This window comes from Pimephales promelas, chromosome 20, assembly GCF_988280905.1.
Source record: "Pimephales promelas chromosome 20, fPimPro1.hap1.1, whole genome shotgun sequence".
Taxonomy (NCBI): Eukaryota; Metazoa; Chordata; class Actinopteri; order Cypriniformes; family Leuciscidae; genus Pimephales; species Pimephales promelas.
The window spans coordinates 18,776,063-18,795,675 of record NC_142788.1 but is presented as its reverse complement, the minus strand read 5'-3'; the positions used below and the strand labels follow the sequence as shown (position 1 = coordinate 18,795,675).

General features: G+C 39.3%; 1 protein-coding gene across 4 annotated transcripts in view; it reads right to left on the bottom strand.

The window, feature by feature from the left end:
* Positions 1–19,613, bottom strand: part of rerea (arginine-glutamic acid dipeptide (RE) repeats a) — a 159,166-nt gene that overhangs the window by 119,532 nt on the left and 20,021 nt on the right. For 2 of the 4 annotated variants that reach the window (XM_039652986.2, XM_089124659.1), the window contains exons 2-3: positions 14,040–14,108; positions 12,071–12,183 (exon numbers count right to left, since the gene is read on the bottom strand). The exons of 1 other annotated variant lie outside the window; for it this stretch is intronic. The gene's annotated coding sequence lies outside the window, so the exon portion shown is untranslated. Of the gene's footprint in view, positions 1–12,070; positions 12,275–14,039; positions 14,109–19,613 lie in introns of all 4 variants that reach the window. One more of the 4 variants, XM_089124660.1, reaches the window with a different exon arrangement.

Genomic DNA, 19,613 nt, shown 5'->3' with positions numbered 1-19,613 from the left:
CACATTGGGGGAAGTGAAAAATAGACAAAAGAAAAGAAAGGAAGGAAATAAATCATGAATGCATGAGTGAGCAAGTGAATAAAAGCAGGCAATAAATGAAGAAACAGCACCCAGCCATCGGGGCTTTATGCACACGAGGAAACAAACTGAAGATTAATGTGTCACCTGGTATTTACGCTGATGATTTATTTAAAATGTCAACTCCTGTCATAAACAATAAGGGGGGGTGTGGAAGAAAAAGAACAGTATGCAAGTTAAGCAATGGCTGCTTTCACAGCCACTTGATTTGCGCTTTAGAAATGAATCCAAACATGAACTCCCTTTGGAGACTTGATTTGCCCCCCCCCTGCCACCTTAAACACACACACACACACACACACACACACACACCGATTTCTATCCCTCCTCCACGCGCCTTTAACTCCTATCCTGCTCCTTAAGCAGCTCTCCCTCCCAGCCAGTGCTGTGGTAATAAAAACATCAGGACCTTGCCTCACAGCACCCGTTCAAAAACATTGACATTTTACATTCAGCATTGTTGCTCGGTGGAGCATCCGTGCACTCGCAAGCCTTTCAGAGAGAAAACAGAAAGCAGCTGGAAGGGCTGATTTATGAGGACTGAAACACACTTACTGCTAATCCCAAGCATTTCACACAGGAGAGACAGTGTTCCCTTTATCTGTGTGTGTGTATTGTGCTAAGGTAATATTTAGCAAGCCCTTGACCAAAAGTGGGAGGAAAACAACATTCGGTGGATGCGTATGCTTTGGATTTGTTGTGTGTGTCCGAGCATATGGTCTGATTTATTTAATACAGTTAAAAAAAATAAAGCGCTGTTTCCCCAACACACGCCTGTGACATGGCCATTGGTCTGCTGAACAGTCTCTGAGCCCCAGGGACATCTGTTCCACAGAATTAGAGCATTTAGCCGGCTGCAATTACTACAGATAAAGGTTATTAACTCGCAGGATTAGATCACTGTATTAAAACATTGGGCTTTTTCCTCATAAACAGCTGCATGCTCATGTCTGTTTCTATCTCAAGGAGAAGTCAATTCAACAGAACATGATGTTTAAAGGGATGGTTCACCCTAAATTCATTTTTTTTCTCTCACTCTAAAAAATTGTTGGGTTGTTTGAAACCAAATTTGGGTAAAATATGGACAAACCCAAATATGGACAAACCCAAAAGTGAAAGTTTTAAGTTGGGTTAAAATTTGACATTTGGGTTCATCCATATTTTACCCAAAATTGGGTTCAAACAACCCAGCATTGTTTAGAGTGCACCCTCACATAACTCCAAACCTGTTTTACTGACTTACTTTCTTCCATGGAACAGGATTTTTTTTGGTCTGTACGACATGTAAATAGGGTCTTAAACTGTTAGGTTACCAACATTCTCAAAAAAAGATCTTCTTTGATGTTTCACAGAAGAAAGGTTTAGAACAACATGAGTGTGTAAAAAAAAACAATTTTAATTTTTGGATGATCTATCTCTTTAAGCACTAACTGTCACTATGTTCTAAATACCACCATACTAATGCTGAAGTATGTAGTATGTATAATGTGCACAGTATAAGTATGTAGTATGTATAATATGCACAGTATATATATATATATATATATATATATATATATATATATATATATATATATATATATAAACTGTGCACAACAAATTTTCTGTGGAAAACTATATCCCAAGATGTAGTGTTCTTGACTTGACTATTTCATTTGGGTCATTGCATTACATAAAATTAAATAAAAAATTAAAGATAAATATCATGAGAAAAACAATGAATGGAGTAATGTTTACTATTTCACTATGTGTAAAAAACAGCAGTCTAGGTTATACTGTGCAGTATTCAGCAGTGAGCTTGTATTCAATTCTGAACACAACCTCTGTCTTCCTCCAGCCATCACTTGATATTGATCCACAGCAACATGGCCGTCGAACACAGCCATGCACACAGAAAATGGAAAATAACCTGACTGAGAGAGACTGAGCCTGGAAGGATGCTTCAGCCTTGATTTGAGTGGGTCATATTTTTATAATGAGTAATTCATCACTGATTAGCTGGTTTGTTTTTGTTCAGCCACAGTCATTGATTTGTTATGGAAGGAGCAGAAAAAAATGATCGACTCAATATGAAACAACATCCGCATCATATCCGCACATTTACCCTCTCTGTGATAGTGATGTATTTGAATACAGAATATTCAGTATAAAACCGCTCGCACACATTAAATCCGACACTTTATGCAAAAAAGGTTTTACAATTAATTTGTACCGAAATTCGCTGGTTTGTATTTCATCATGAGGGCCAATGAGACCAAGGTGATTGATTAAAGGAAAAGTTCACCACCATGTAAACTTCAGGCACAAAAATCCGTTCGGAAAAATCAGACCGGAATTTGTTGCACAAGCGCAAAAAAAAAAAAAAAAAAAAAAAAAAAATCGGGCCACTTCCAAATATGGTTTTAAATCAGATTCATATCTGACATCTGGACATCTGACTTAAGTCTAAACACATATTCAATTCCCCTTGGAATAAAAACCCACCATAAGGGGAGGATGACAGGCTTGCCCACAAAGATGGCTTTTGTAAATGAAGCAGGCATGCCTGTATGCGCTCACACTAAAACTCATTGAGATGGAAACTTTATAGTAAAGAAATTACACACACAGAAACATTCACGAGCATAGAAACCGTTTCTCAACCTCTGCCCCATGAATTTTATAAATAAAACAGGTTTGTTATTGAAAGCTACATTATATTTCCCAGCAACGAGGTGATCACTTTGCTGTTTTTGTAAATAAACTAACAAGCTTATTAGATAAGAAGCACGCACACTCCTCACAATCTCTCACTCTCTGAGTTTGTGAACCATTTCATTGAAAAGATCTGACTCAAAATAATTATTCATGTATGAATCATGACACTGCATCATTGGGCACGCCAATAAGCACTGCGATGGACATCAATATTTTCAATAGAATAACAACTGTTTCTCACACGACTTAAAAAGGCTTGGAATGTAGCGTACAAGTCATATGGACCACTTTTATGATGCCTCTGAAGCTTTAAAGCTCTTAAAATCCCTTTGTGTTCAGAATGAAAGACGTACAGGTTTGTGGCATCCTAAGGGTGAGAAAATGATGACAGAATTTTCATTTTTGACGAACTACAAAAGGAGATGTGCAGTCTGTGAATGACTACAAATGGCTGAAAACAATCAACCTTTTTTTTTAAAGCAGCTTCAATCTCATTATGCAACTCATCTCCCCTGTTCTCTCTTTTACGTCCTCTTCAGAATCAGCTTTAGAAATTCTTCACCTCCCTGCCTGCCGCGGCCCCTGCTTCTCTGGCTGATTTCAAACTCTACTGACAGCTCTCATGACTAAGGCTCTCATGTCAAACACCATTATATCAGCCATCCATTCATTCCCGAAACACTGCTTTAGTGACATTTTCAAGCACTTAGCAGTGCTGCAGTACTGTCTCTTGTGCTACCTCTTATTTCAACCCACTAGCCACCAGAAAACGTACATTATTAAAAAACGCGATCTAGATTGTGCTTCAGAAAAAAAGCTTTGCTTCCTATTCCAGGCTGGTGGCTGGGATTATAGGTTTAAACGCTCCTGCTTTAACTAGATCAGCGTGATTTAATGCTAATGCTCTTGGACAAAAGCTGCTAGCGGCTTTTTTAGACCACAGCCAGTGGTCTCTGTTTGCCCACAGGTTGCAGAGCATCTCGAGAGTTTGTCAGCCCAATAGAAACGTAACCCTGACAACAATCATATAACCATATATTGGAAAATGAGAATTTCCAATCCTCTGCACTGAGATGTGGACTTCGGTCACAGTTGAGTATAGGGAGAATATAAAGGAAAGAAAACAGATTACCTGCTGATTAGCCTGTATTATGGGGCAGCTCTAACCTTTGTGAAACAGACTGCCAGTTCTGTGCTAAGCCAAGCATGGCTCCTCGTCTTTCCCAGCTGAGAGAGAGAAGCGCCACGACAAGCCTACCGCTCCCTATTAAGTAAGCGCTCTGAGCAGTGAGCCTAGCACATCCATCAACACACAATGACACACAGTCCTGCCATCCACCAGCCTCCCTTTTCTTCTATTTTTTTTTCAGAGAAATTTGTCGTGTTCACTTAGTTCTTCTGTCTTAGATGGTGACAGGAAATTATTCATAATTTTGAGTGCTGGTGGCTGTGAGGCTGTGAAATGATAATCCAACATTCGAAAACACAAATAAGCACTGATGTCACTAATCAATGATACTTCAAAAACAAAAAGTTATCCAAATACTGTAATAAAAGTCCCCCTGTAGACAATAATTCTATCCCTTAAAGCGGTGATGAACTGAGAAACCAAATTTTCCAGAAGAAGACAGTCGCTGCATAAGCTTCATCTGGATTCCAATAGGACTGCATGGATAAACTTTATTTTTAATGACGTTCCAGCTGATGAGGTAAAACGTTGTCCGTCTGTTCGCTTCATTTCACTGAGGATCGTTTTGTAAACAAGACTGGATTTGCAGACCCATTAAGATTAAATAACGGTGCTGTGCCGTCTATATTGGATCTGACAGGAATTGTGCAACATACGGACTCTGGGGCGAACATGTATGGGCGAATCATTCCGGTTGCCATTTTACAACATTGGACGTTTTCAAAACAATTTCCCCTAAGTGCATCGACGGGTGGGTTGAAAAACTCATTATAATATGCAAAACTGTTATCCACTCACAGCAGTGGGCGTTTACTTCCAAATCTTCAGTGAGAGATGCCCATAAAAACTGAGCGTTTCTGACCTGGCCTCAAAACTAGGGTAGAAAATAGCCTATTACTTATTCATTTTTATGTTTTTGAATGCAAAAACCAAGCGAACGTCATAAAATGACCCCTTTAAAACTCATCTTTGATCAACAAAATGACATATTGAAAGGTTATACGTAATAGCTTGAATGTAACTCTACACCCTTGCTCTGAGATCCACTCATTGACGATCACACGTTGACATGATTGGTTACGAGGTAGTTTGTGACGTCAGAAACACCAGTGATTTCAAACTGCATTCTTTGGTTCACTGCAGTTTTGAGGAGAAAATACTCAGCAATGGTGTTGATTTACGAATTTGCACATGGTTTGTCTTGAAGCATATTAAAACCACCACATAAGCATATTAATAACATTAAAAGCTGTATTTTCACCATAGGGAGACTTGAAAAGGTTTGAGATGCTAGCTTCCCACACAGCAAAAACACTCAGAAATGGCAAGAGACTTATTAAAAAGCAGTAGAGCAACACTTATGTTAACTGCAACACTTATGTTTGGGTGTGGGTGGTTTCCAAGGCGTTGTTATGTGGTTACTAAGGTGTTCTAAGAGATTTTAGCATATTGTTAGGCTGTTCTGGACAGTTGCTTACTGGCCCAATTTTAAAATAGTCCCTTGAGTGTGGTATTTTTTAATTTACTGTACTATTTTTATTTGTTGTATTATTATTATAGTAATTATTACAAAAAAATGCTAATACGGTATATATATTATTCAACAATAGAATTTATAAAATTATTATTATAAACTCCATTTACATCTTTTACTGATTCCACATTGCTTATTTATTTATTTAGGGGGATATAATTTTTTCCCTGTAGGTCTTTTGAAAAATGTAATTTAATCATTAATCAAAAATGAAAAAATGGCTCTTTGGTCAAAAAAAAAACAATTCCTGACCCTTGAATTAGACCATAACAGGAACAATGTGTGTGAATGCAAGGAGTTTGATGTAGTATAATTGTAATATTCAATAGCAAGTTGCCTTAGTAAGTACTACTAAAAAATTTGTCTGCAATAAAAATGACCTAATTTTATGCTAAATGACACTTAAATGAAGGCCTTTATGACTAATATTTATGCCATATGTCATCAAATTCAAATTATTCCCTCTCTATTACAGAAGCTTAGCAGAACAGAGCACACTTATCGTGTACAGTCTTGTCCATTTAATTTAATACCACGACGACAGATGGCATCCAATTTCCCATTTGACAATTACAAATTGGCCTTAAAAATAAACGGACAAAAGACGAGACAGGCAAGAACTGTTCCAAGTCATTCAAACACAGTTCCACTGCCCACAGAGCCTGACCCTCTCCTACACTGTGCCTCGCACTGCAAATAAATTCAAATCATTGCTCGGGCCGATGCTTATTCAATCCAGGCTAATATCAGTGCTCTACCACACTGGCCCGATGGCTGACATTTAACATTCCTCGGCAGCAGAGACGGAGGGGGAAGAAATGAACTTGCTTATGTGCCTTGACACGGTGCCCTCTGCAGGAAAATAAAAACATGGTTTTCACTTACTGCCAGCCTGTGTGCTGAGCCTATACATCACCCCGGCTACAGAGGAGACTGATCCAAGGTCAGCTCCATTTCCTCACCATGCTATTTTTCTATCACAATCACAGAGCGAGGCCCGGAAGAGACGCGCTAACACAATCATCTGCGCGGAGACAGTACGGACTGCAAACCACTCCAGACACTTATGCAAACTATTGACTCGACTGCATAAATGGAAATAGAGTTAGCATGAAAAACGAACACTGCTATACAGACTATTGTGTAGATTTCAATCTGAGCAGAAAATCTTCACAGCACGTCTGGATTTGCTGTAAACATTAAAATGCAACAAGAATCTTACCCAACACGACTTTATGAGGGACCGTAGTCCACTCGAATCTCACAAGCAAACACCATTAATGCTGAGCAGTATGCGTGCTGATTGCTTGGCTGAGCAGTTGGTGTGCGTTTGAATGTGTGTGGGTAAGGCTCTGGAGTCATCACAGTACTTCACGGTAGGTTAACACTCAAAGTGCCTTGGGAAATAACATTTAGGCTACATAACGCTTACTTAACACAACTTGGGTTACTCATACCCAAGCCAGCGTTTCTGTGGTCCAAAGTGCAAATGACTAGAGCAAAAGCCAGATGAAACAAAGCTCTGATGATCATAATGTAGGGTTTGTTTGTTTGTTTGTTTCAGTAGGAAGAGATGGGAGGATGGCGAAAAGGAAACATTATTATGCATGATGGAGAGAACTAACTTGATTTTAAGTTGGTTTCACACTTTGCGAAATGCAAAGAATAAGAGCTCTGCTCTTTTCAGGAAATGTATTCTTCAGAGAAGCTGATAACTGTATACTATAATATAATAAAAATGCATACTATAAAGTCTAAATAAATATAAAAAAAACATAAAACTGATATTTAGGTATCAATATAACGTATGAAAAATGGAAATTAATTCTGAGATTTGATAAAGATAATATTTAAAAGTGTTATTAAATGATTAGGTGTTTTATAGGTGAACTTCAAGTGACCATTAGATGACAGCAATGGTAATCGTAAGGTAAAAATAGGGTAAATTATCATAATTAAATATTCAATATCAATATTCAATTAAATAATCAATAATGATAAAATTGAATATCAACCGATAACCGATATGGCATAACAGGTCACATGAACTGTACCACAGACCACTTTTACAAGCAAATCTTTTACAAGTAAAAAAAAGTATAGCTCTCTATTGTGCACCCAGACTTGGGGATAAAATAAAAATAAAATAAATGAAATATTTGAGCGTCAATTTCGCTTGAATGGATTCAAAGTGTTCAAGCGTATAACTAGACGCGGTAGGCACGAATTTGACGCACTATTCGCATCTGGTGTGAACACGCAGATAGGGTGAAGCACAGTGGCAGATGGGGGACATACTGCAGCTGGCTAATTAAAGGAATCTTCAATTAAATATCCAAAAACACTGGACCTGTCACCTCTGTGGAATTCTCTCTGAACACAGGCTCCAACATGCTTTGTGTAACCTAAGCCTATTTAGCGTAATCCAGCATAGGGATGAGAGCTAAAGAGAGATTATGAATGAAATGGCTCTAAATGCAGATAGGAATTCCTCACTATGACCTCAACCCTCTGGCTTTTTCCTCTAAAGAGCATTCCTTCATAAATTATCTACTTCAAACACACGTCCTTTTGTGCCATATGTCTTCACCTATTATAATGATATCCAAACCTCAGTGCTGAGAAAATGTATGTAGGTCCTGTTGTTTTTTTGAAAGTTATTTTCCAAATTAGAAGGTAAAATAGTAATAAACATCTTTCAATTGAGTCGTCTTTAAAAGTTGCATGCAAAACCAAACGTACAACATGAACAAAAGACTCTTCTGAGCCAATTCTTTGAATCAAAAACATACAGAGCAACCGGTGTAGACTAATTCCTGAAACAAAAGACTCTTAACAGGCGGTAAAGTGAATTAAAAATATACGACACAACTAATGAAGTCATATTGACGACAAATGCCTCTTATGAGCCAGATTTTAACTGATTTGAACCCCCCACCCCACCCCTAATTAGAGACAGAGTATGCAAGCTAAATAGACATTATAACTAGAGTTGGGTATCGAGAATCGAGTATAGATTGGAACCGGGACTAACTTTTCGTTTTTCCCGGAATCGTTCAAAAGTTAAAATTTCAATTCCTAGTTTCGATATTCACAGTCCGCCGAGCTGAAGAAGAAACCGCTGAACAACACCAACGAAGAAGCGTCTACCGTAAGTGTTGGCATAACCACGCGAGTCGAACATGAGTACCTTACGTCGGCGATCCAAAGTGTGGCTTCACTTTTCTAAAAATAACAAAATCTCGGCAAAATGCAAAATTTGTGACAAAAGGAGTATTTCCTTCAGAAAGGATTATTTCCTTCAGAAAGGCCGTTGGTTAGCAAGGTTAGCTAAACTTTATTGACCCTGCGAGAATCGTTAGGAACCGGAATCGAAACAAGGAATCGGAATCAGAATCGTTCAAATTCAAACGATACCCAACCCTAATTATAACTGAAATATCCCAAAATGAATCGGAATCTATTTAATTGGAATCCAATCAAGCTTGAAAATTAGAGAGAGATCAGAAAATATAAATCAATACACAACTCTTCTCAACTTTAGTTGCTCACATTGCCTTAACAACTTTAGCTGAAAATAAAATGACTTCTGTTTGCTTTGTCTTTGTTTACAGTGTGAACATCCCTGAAGTAATAACAGTGATTGCAGGAAGAAATAATTCACTGCTTAATTATCAGCTTATCAAAGTGTTTGCAAAAACATCCTTGTCTGCACAGGGAGCGATGCGAATAAAATATGGTGTGTGTATTTACCCTTTCCTTGGGGGTTAACCATATGAGCCCACCATCAATCCCATGAACACTTATGCTCTCTCTTCAGCACCTCGATATCCCTGCAACTGACACCTAATCTGCCACTCTCCGGTGGGACGCCGAGATAGCTGCGGCCCGAGGCCGATACCCGCAGGACCCACTTGATTAAACACAGCAGTTGGGGTTATGACAAAGAATATAGAACCTGTCACGACACCTCCCATCATCACTCATTTAGCTACTAAATATAAAACTTCCAATCAAGGCAAACATAATTAGCGTCAGGAGAAGGAATAGTATTGTTACGTTCTATGTAATTTAGATCAATATTGAGACCACAGCGAAAAGAGCACACAGCCAAACATCAATATTTTCAGAGGGTTTGTTCAGGTATCAGGCAGGCAGCTGGTGACAAACACCCTGTGGACCAATGAGAACTCTGCCCCTTCCTGCCCTAGACTCCACTGTCTGTTTTCCCTCTTTCCACCTAAACAATGGGTGTCAAAACCTTCTGTCCGCTGTCCTCCCCCATTCCCTTCCCTCCATTTCTCTTTTCAGATGTTTGCTGTCTCTCTCTGTGATAACTGCACTAGCACATCTATTTTAGAGTGGCTCCAGAGCTGGGTTTCCAGACAGGCTCAGGTAAAGATGATCAAGATAACACAAAAGGAGAGGAAGGAGCCTTAATAAATTTCCTTTCCGGTCCCCTCAGTGGCCTTCAGGAGCTTTATTTCTGACGGGATTCAGTGAACAAGAGCGGGTGTCAAGGGAGCTTACCCTCAATTAAGCCCAGGTAAAATAATGCTTGTTCTGGGAGTGGTTGTGAATACATTACACCCTCCCTCCCATCACCCTTTTGGCAAAGTGGTCCTCCGCATATTGGATGGAAGGGACTTTTTTTTCTCCCCTTTTCAAAACTGCAGGTGTAAAATTACACTTCTACCAACTGCTGTGCTTAAACATGTCGGAGAGTGATTTTTCTCCATTAAGCTTGAGGGCTGAGCCAAATGCTTCACCTGAATTCTCCAACAACCCGCTAAAATTACAGGTTCATCTGTGGCGCTATTTTAGAACACTTATTAGTTTCTCTCAATGGACAAATAAAGAACTTCAAGTGTTTAACCTTTTCTCCCCTCCCTCACTGTAACTGTGGATGTTTTCCTTGGTTTAAAACCTGTGCAAAATGAGCCATGGATGTGTTTATGAAGCCATGTATTAGTACTGATGAAATATTAAAATTCTGCTTGATAAGCCAGTAATTATTTCTTTACTATTTTGTCTAAATCCAGGTTCAGTTCTAAAACATGATTCGGATCATAGGGCAAAATCTGAAGTCTTTTATCATTAGTTTGACATTTTCACCCACAGCCGATTAAAGACCGTTGCGATAAAATTTTATTTTAATTTCTGGCAGTCTCAGAAGATTTGAAAGACAGTGGATATTCCCAGTGTGGCTTCTCCTACGACAACCGACAAATCAAAAACCAATAGGAAAGCTGAACCTGATGATGCAATTAGTTAAAACAACAACACCAAACCACCACTTGCTCCACACACATCGCCAGACTTCTGAAGAACAAAACTAACGCTAGAGATTGTTTTTGTTTGCTAGCCACCATTTCCACCAACCTCACAGTCGCCAAAGTGTCACGGCTTACTAAAAAACTCCAGACGAGTCTTCTTGCGTGTGTCTGTTTATAAAGCACCTTGACTGCCTTACAGTCTGACATTAATGACAACTGAGATCCTACAGTGTGACATGGCTTACAGCGAGGCTCATGTTTATACAGTCTGACAAGCAACAATCTTGAATGACAACTTTTAGACAACCTTTTTTACAAATTATAAAACCTACAGTGCGCACTCGGCTTATAAGTAAATGTAATGTAAAAATATCAGTATTGAAATTTTAAAGTGTTAAGAAGATGTTTTATATCACAGTATCAAATATTTTTCTTATTTTGTACAGTGAAATTACAATATTACAAATTAAAATGGTAATATTTATTCTGTTTCATATTTTTATTTAGCAAAAAAATAAATAAAGAACCAACTGAATTTTTTGTGCATCTCTAATGGCGCTTTTCTATTACCAGTACCAGCTTGACTCGACTCAGCTCGCCTCGGCTCGACTCAGCTCCCTTTTCGCTCCGTTTTTCATTGCAGACAGTACCGACACAAATAGTACCCGGGCATCATAGTGACGCCTTTCGTTCCTCGTTGCCCCATCAAGCTCTCGCTGGATCCTCTCTTCGGCAACCAAACAAAGGAAAGTCTGCACCTCCTTATTTGACCACAGCATAATCTTCCGAGTTGCCATAATAATAGTAGTAAGTGTAGTAACTATCTGTGGCCAAACTATTTAAAAATGGCGGGGTTATTCTGGATACTCCGTCTGGCACGTGCAATGATGACGCAGTGAATGTTGACGATTCACTCTGACCAATCAGCAGTCGGCATTGTTTTCACGTGACATTTTAGTATCGCCTTAGCTCGCTCAGAACCTCGACGGAGGTGATACTAAAAAAAGAGCCGAGCCGAGTCGAGCTGGTACTGTGTAATGGAAAAGCGCTATAATCGTTGGCTTCAGGATCACTCACTTCACCATCTATTCAACCAACCATCAACTATCGACACCAACTATCAAGAAATCATCACATGTACCTTCTGCTAACACCACAACAGGAGAGTAAACGTTTGAATAAATATATTCAGAAGATGATGCAAGGATAATTAAATGATCCATGAGTACTTCACTCTGATGAAAGGTCACGTTCAGAAATTGGACTACATTGGGCTGAGGCAGGATTAGCACATACTTGCACTTCATATGAGTCATCCACGTCTGTTGATAAGAATCCAGGAGAGATGGAGATGTCCTGCCCTCTGCTCAAACTCTTGTCTCTCGCCCCCTCTTGTCGCTCTCTCTTCCCTAGCAGTGCACAGTATGACAGACGAGTAAACACAGATGCTGAGCAGCAAACTAGAGGAGACCGTTTCATCAGCGTTGACAGTCCTGCCTGCTGTAGGAATCAAACAAACAGCATAGGCAACTACTTGGCTATAATAAACTGACAGGGAGAAAAATGGAGAGGAAACAGTGGAATGGACATATTGAAGAGAGTCAGTGCTTCCAGACATTAAGATATTATGCTGCTTTTGCAAGTTTTGGAATAAAGTTTAAAAAAAAAAACTACAGGAAACTGAAAGACTTTCATGACTAAAATACTCCAACAGCATCTACAATGATGGCAACGCTTCTGAATCTAAATATACAGGGTAACAAACACAGTCTGATTCCTGAACAAATGACTCTGAGTCAGGTTCTTTGCTAGTGAATCAAAAACACTCATGAATAATTTAGATTAGAATGGTTACGGAATTAATCTGAATCCCTTACTGAATCGAAAGTTCATTTTTGACCTAATAAAAATCAAGAATTGTTTGTTACTGTGGTTTATGACTTTAAAGCTAAGTGTAAGTCAAGACAGTGTAGTTACTGACTGGCTGTTAAAAATAAATAAACTGTCATCAATTTAAATCTATAAAAACAAAATATATGTACCACAGGTATGTGTGGTCCAGGTATTCCTTACAGGATAGTAGACAGTAAAAAATATATACACTGTATTAGGGGTGCCACGAGATCTCGTGAGACTAAAATGTGACGAGATTTCTTGTAGAGTGTCTCACAATCCCGCCATGATGGAGCGCGAGGGTGAAAGTAGCATAGAATATGCCACCGCTACATCGTTTTGCTGTTTTTATAAAAAATAAAAACCATTGTAAACTATTGTGAAGGTCTGCTCTGCTCATCCAGCAACAGAGCCTAAGCGTCTGATAAATGTCTTCTCTTATAGAATGCACTGTCAGCACCACTGCTTCCTATACACAGAGTGCGTGCGATCCCGAATCTGAAAGTGAAAGTAAAACGCGAGCTCCCTGATGCACGCAAATTAGGCTGCATTCAATAGCATGTTTCCCAATATCAAACATATCTCTGAATTGTGTAGCGTAGTTGTGGTCTCTGTTTTGGTCTTTGTTTGCACTGTTTGAATACTGAGAAAGTACTTTGATTGTGATTGCACTTGTGCTTATTGTTTGCACTTAATAAGCTTATTTATTTTTGTTTTATTTATTATACTGTTTTTATTTCTATGTTCAATTTGTGGAAATAAGTTTGATTCGAAGGTCACACACAGCCTCAATCAGAAGTTCTGGTAGCTCATAATTCATGTGCAATAAGGATTTCAAGAGACTCATGAAATCATACAGGAGAAAAGCCAGGTAGTTGAGTTTGTGGTAAAACATTTTCCAGTGCTTATATATTGTTGTCTTTCAATGCATTTGATGATGCATACTCATCAAGTAGAAATGAAAAGACATTCATTACAATTTTATTAGTTAAAACATTTCGAATTGCACATGCAAAACTATTTTTCCAGTCAGGAATTCGGTCATAGGATTTTTATAAAATATTGTGCAAAATTCTCGTCTCGTTCTCATGAACCCAATCTCGTGTCTCGTCTCGTGAAATAAGTGTCTTGTCACACCCCTAATATATGTGTAAACATTTTTTTTTTTTAAATGTAAAAATACATGTTTTCTGTAAGGGTTATGTCTTTTTCTGATTTCTTTTGTAAATTTACAAAATGATTTTATCAATATTTCTACCTCAAAAACACAAAGCATTAATGGAATCAGAATCACTAAATTCAGCACAATTCCCATCCCTACAGGAAACAAAATCACTGCACCTACTAGAAGACATGAGAGCCTATTACTTACATGGATACTGTGGTTTGCCCCGCCCAGAACGCCGTGTCACCGGGCCGCCTGCAGACACCTCGCCACGTCCTGTCCAATAGAGTCAAAGCCAATTAATTACCTTCCCCTCTTAATATCACTGATTAAGATAAAGAGATAAATAAATGCATCAATCTCCGAGCCCCAAGAGGATCCTCGACTGAATGGCATCATGACAGCTGAAAGGCCCTGCCACCCCCCAGTGCTACAGATGTGACACTGTGTGTAAAGGAAGGGGGCAGGGCTCACGCTCAGAAAAGAAGGAAGCTATTTGTTCAGAGCCTACACAGATGTCACTAGCAGAGTCCGGTTCAGTCATAGTCGTGTATGCAACCATCTCACCACCCACCAGGAACAAACACACACACAAATGTAATTCAAACGCAGAGGTTAGACAGGACGACCACTGCCCCTCGGGGCTGTGTCGCATTCATGACCACATGACGCGGGCAGTCACAGTGAAAAAAGGCGGAAAGGGTCACTGCACCTGGTCAAACTCTGTTTTTTCCACTGCTGTTTGGCAAAAAAACACATCAGAATCAATTACATCCGTTCACCTCTAAAGCCAGCTAATCCACTTGTGTGCCATAAGCTTCCATGTAAATCCAGTTTTATACTGCGTAGCCCGTGCCCCCATTAATCACTGCTGGCACGGTCAGAAACGGGCCGCTCTGAAGGGACGGCCAGCGAAATACCAGAGTGGAAGAGGTCGCAGTTAAGGCTGCTGACACTATTGTGGGAAAAAACAAAAAAACAAAACAAATGCAAACTGCAAAAAGCCTTCTATTATCATTGCAACAACAGCTTATGAACTCGAGATCACACATGATAATTATTATACACAATAATTTGGTTGAGTGGGAAGCGTGTTTGTTGCATGCTTCGTTTTTTCCGTGCAAAACAAGCCAAATCCATATATTATACTTCCAAGTAATTTTTTAAATGCCAAGCTACAGAAAAATGTTTCAAATGAGGGGTCATATTAAATGAGTCTGGCCTAACACTAATCATTAAAAAAAAGCTTTTCATGCATTCTCTTATTCTCCTTTATAAAAATCTGGTTTCAATTTATGTTACTTACATAATAATAATAAAAAAGATTACAGTGAGGGACTTACAATGGAAGTGAATTGTGCCAATATTTAAAGGACTTAAAATTATAATTTTACAGAAGCGAAATTTTTACAGTCATTTTAGGGGTTTATGTGTTAAGTTGTCATGGCAGCAAAGTAAAACTAGATAATAACTACAACGAAAAGGTCACACTAAAAATAAAAAAAATAAGAATCACACTAAAATCATGTGACCAGTACCACACACATTGTTTATGTGCTGTGGCTTTATTATTGAAACTGAGTATTTTAACATGTATAATCCATTATAGCCCCAATTCCAAGTCAAAATATTTTTTTTGTAATAACATTATGTCAAATGCTGTCAGTTGAGCCTAACTTGTATTGAATATTCTTCAGACATTTGAGAAATTATTTGTTTTTGGGGTTTTTTTTTTTTGCTTTTACCAACATTCTTCAAAAAATATCTTCTTTTCTGTTCCACAGAAGAAAAACAATCCTACATAAGGATGGACTATCCCTTTAAATATGATTAAAAGTATTAGGTGCACAAATTGGCACAAAAAGATAATTTAACACACAATGCATGTCTACTTTACAAGTAGACCAATTACTCACAATAAAATCACATCATACCATGGTTTCTGAACCAGCACGATGCTATTTGAAAGTTAAAAAGCACGAGTCAGTGGCACACACAGACATGCATTAATAAATGATAAAATAGCTGTTCTAATCCCCTTGTGCAGAGCCAAGTACTTTTTCCTCATCAGCGAGTGTGATATTTACACAGAAACTGGAGCGTACTCCTGAGACGAGACAGGAGAGAGATGTACATTCTGTATTTGCTCAGGTTTTAACAGTCTGCTCCCTTATAAAAGTGGTGAAACTGCTTATTTGTTACAGTTGCAGCTTGCTGTGATCATCAGCTTATCATATTCTTTCTCACTAGCTTTTCTCTTCCCTTCCTCCCTCTTATTCTCTCTCTGTGACAGATGTAGACACCACCATTGACCTAAATCACTCTTTTCCAGCACATTAACCCCGGTGCCTGTCCAAACACCTCGCAGAAACGCAACACCACAAGAGGCACGTCGCCGCTACCGCCACCATTTTAAACAGAGCCCCGTCTCTCACCTGCGCTAATTGTTAAAATGTCCTCTCATTACGTGTGGGTGGCTGATGACGGAGCCTGCCAACACAGCTACCGAACACAAAATGAAGCCGTGATAGACCGAATTAATTGATTAAATGAGAAGAAGCTAGAGAGAGAGAGAAAAAAAGGAGTGTCAATCAACCCAGGAGCGAAACAGCGGGGAGTGGGACGAGCGAAACGGATAAGATACAACCGAGCTTCAATACGCGGATCAATATACGATTTGAATTTTTTAAAGCTCTGTTTATGAAATGCAATAATCTCTCATTAAAAATGCAGACGGCACGTGTGGTGTAAATGATTCATGGTTTGATATAATAGGCTCCGAGTCCTCTAGGTGAGGCTTGCACTGCAGCACCGACCAACGGGATAAAAAATAAACCATCTCACGGTTGAAAGCGGCTGGGTGCAAACTCAGGGACACACAGGTGCAAGATTTGCCTCACTTAATGGAACAAAACATCACATATTTCTTCCCCTTACCATTTTTTTTATTAAACACCGGGACACCCCAGATCTCTCAGTGTGAAACACTAACCGCAGAGACTACCCAAGCTCGTCTAATGCCAGATGATTTACTATCTCTCCTTCAGACACCATTTTTCCCCTGATTTCCTCCATCCTCTCGTTCAGCCCCTCCCTCCCTCGCTCGCTGATTCTCTCCGCAGCGCCGGCTCCCTGTGAGAAAATGAAGAGATTAAGGCAGTAGCATGTGCCTGACTTTGATTTAGAGGAAACTGGCTAATCATAACATAGACAGTTTAGTGCAATCTTGCATAATGAAATGCTCTGCACTAACCACCTAATGCATACTAATTTGAAACAATCCACTCCTGGGACTGGAAAAGCATGAAGGGACTGGCCTGAGAGAAGCGAGGCGCTCATCAACACTAACAGCCAGGAACGTCGATGGCACACATACACACAAACAAACAGCTTTTTTTGGCCTCGGACTACAGGCACGAATAAAGATTCGCTCCGAAGGGGTGTGAATGCTCAGAGGCAGACTTGAATGGAAAGGTCAAGCATCATTATCAAACAACTAAATAAACAGCACCGCAGCTGTTAGGTGGCAACATCATGGTGCTCCTGCTAACACTGTGTTTGCGTCCACCTAAATCCTCTATCTTTATCCTTTTCTCCAGCTCAGACATCACATTAGGACTGTCATATCCTGTATTGATCCTTTTCCAGACAAGGCTTTATTGCTCCTCTTCTACCTAGTCACAGGGATAAAGCTATGCTGGCATTCTTCAGTTCAGAGTGCATTAATATTAACTGCGTCCACATCCACTGATAATACAGAATCTGGAATTAACATCAGCAGCATCAAGCGGGAGGTTGGGTTGTACATCCGTTATTAGGGTCAATGAGATTATGGTAATGAAGCTAAGTTGCAGAAATATGAGGGAAAAAAACTAACAAAAAAAAAACAACAACAGGAAATTATATAATTGAGAGAAACTCTCTCTCTCTATTTATATACACTCACCTAAAGGAGTCTTAGGAACACCATACTAATACTGTGTTTGACCCCCTTTCGCCTTCAGAACTGCCTTAATTCTACGTGGCATTGATTCAACAAGGTGCTGAAAGCATTCTTTAGAAATGTTGGCCCATACTGATAGGATAGTATCTTGCAGTTAAAGGAGATTTGTGGGATGGACATCCAGGGCACGAAGCTCCCGTTCCACCACATCCCAAAGATGCTCTATTGGGTTGAGATCTGGTGACTGTGGGGGCCATTTTAGTACAGTGAACTCATTGTCATGTTCAAGAAACCAATTTGAAATGATTCGAGCTTTGTGACATGGTGCATTATCCTGCTGGAAGTAACCATCAGAGAATGGGAACATGGTGGCCATAAAGGGATGGACATGGTCAGAAACAATTCTCAGGTAGGCCGTGGCATTTAAACAATGCCCAATTGGCACCAAGGGGCCTAAAGTGTGCCAAGAAAACATCCCCCACACCATTACACCACCACCAGCCTGCACAGTGGTAACAAGGCATGATGGATCCATGTTCTCATTCTGTTTATGCCAAATTCTGGCTCTACCATCTGAATGTCTCAACAGAAATCGAGACTCATCAGACCAGGCAACATTTTTCCAGTCTTCAACTGTCCAATTTTGGTGAGCTCTTGCAAATTGTAGCCTCTTTTTTCTATTTGTAGTGGAGATGAGTGGTACCCAGAAGGGGTGGGGGAAAAAATTGATTCTTAGATGCATCGCGATGCGGACGATTCTGAATCGATTCACAGTTCAGGAGATTGTCTTGACCAGGACCACACCCCTAAATGCATTGAAGCAACTGCCGTGTGATTGGTTGATTAGATAATTGCATTAATGAGAAATTGAACAGGTGTTCCTAATAATCCTTTAAGTGAGTTTATGTACACATACGCACTATAGTGAATAAATGAATTACATTTTAAAAAGTGACAGTAAAGACATTTATAATGCTACAAAAAATATTTTGATTTCTTTACATCATATTAAGCAGGGCAATAATAAAAATAAATGTTTTTGAGCACCAAATCAGATATTATTAAAACATTATGATTTCTTGAAGAAGATTCAGCTTTGCCATCACAGAAAAAAAAAATAGTATGAATGTTTTTCAAAACCATATAAAACCAACATGAATCTAGAGAGTACCTTTCCAAAACCTTGACAACATGCATTTTAAACAGCATTTTTAAAGGATTTTTCCGTTTCTTTTTTTATCGTGGACACTCTTATTTGTCATTGACCTATAAACTAAGTGTTGGGAATTGACTACACCTAATCTTTAAGTTAATTACCTTTACTCAAGGCCAATACCCTTGTCTTCAGGAAACTACAGTGCTTTTGAGATTGAGTGCAAAGAAAGGCCACAGCACCAATAAAACTGTGCTCTTAAAAACCATCAGAGGAATTAATAGCTTGGCCTTATTTCCACTCTCAGCTTTCATCCACCCAGAACATATTCAATATTCTCTCGCCACGATGTTTTAAACGGAGAAAGTGTTTCCTTTCTCTGATGTGGCCTAATCATTTCTCAAGGAGAGATCTAGCATTGCAGAAACACATTACGAGTTTAGCGTTGACATCGGTTCCGATCAACACCTTTTAGCCGGCGCATTCATGTCCGTCAGGAGAAGCGGGCGGCGACGGGCATGTGCACTTGACAGCTATATCGCTCTCCTTGCCCTCTCCTCCTTTTTCCTCTCACTCCATTCTTTCTTTTTATTGGCGGCTGAGAGAGAACTGACAGCATCTTTAACATTGCAGTTTTGCAGCACATTTGTGCTCCTCTGGCCGATTTCCCCCCAGACTCATCAAT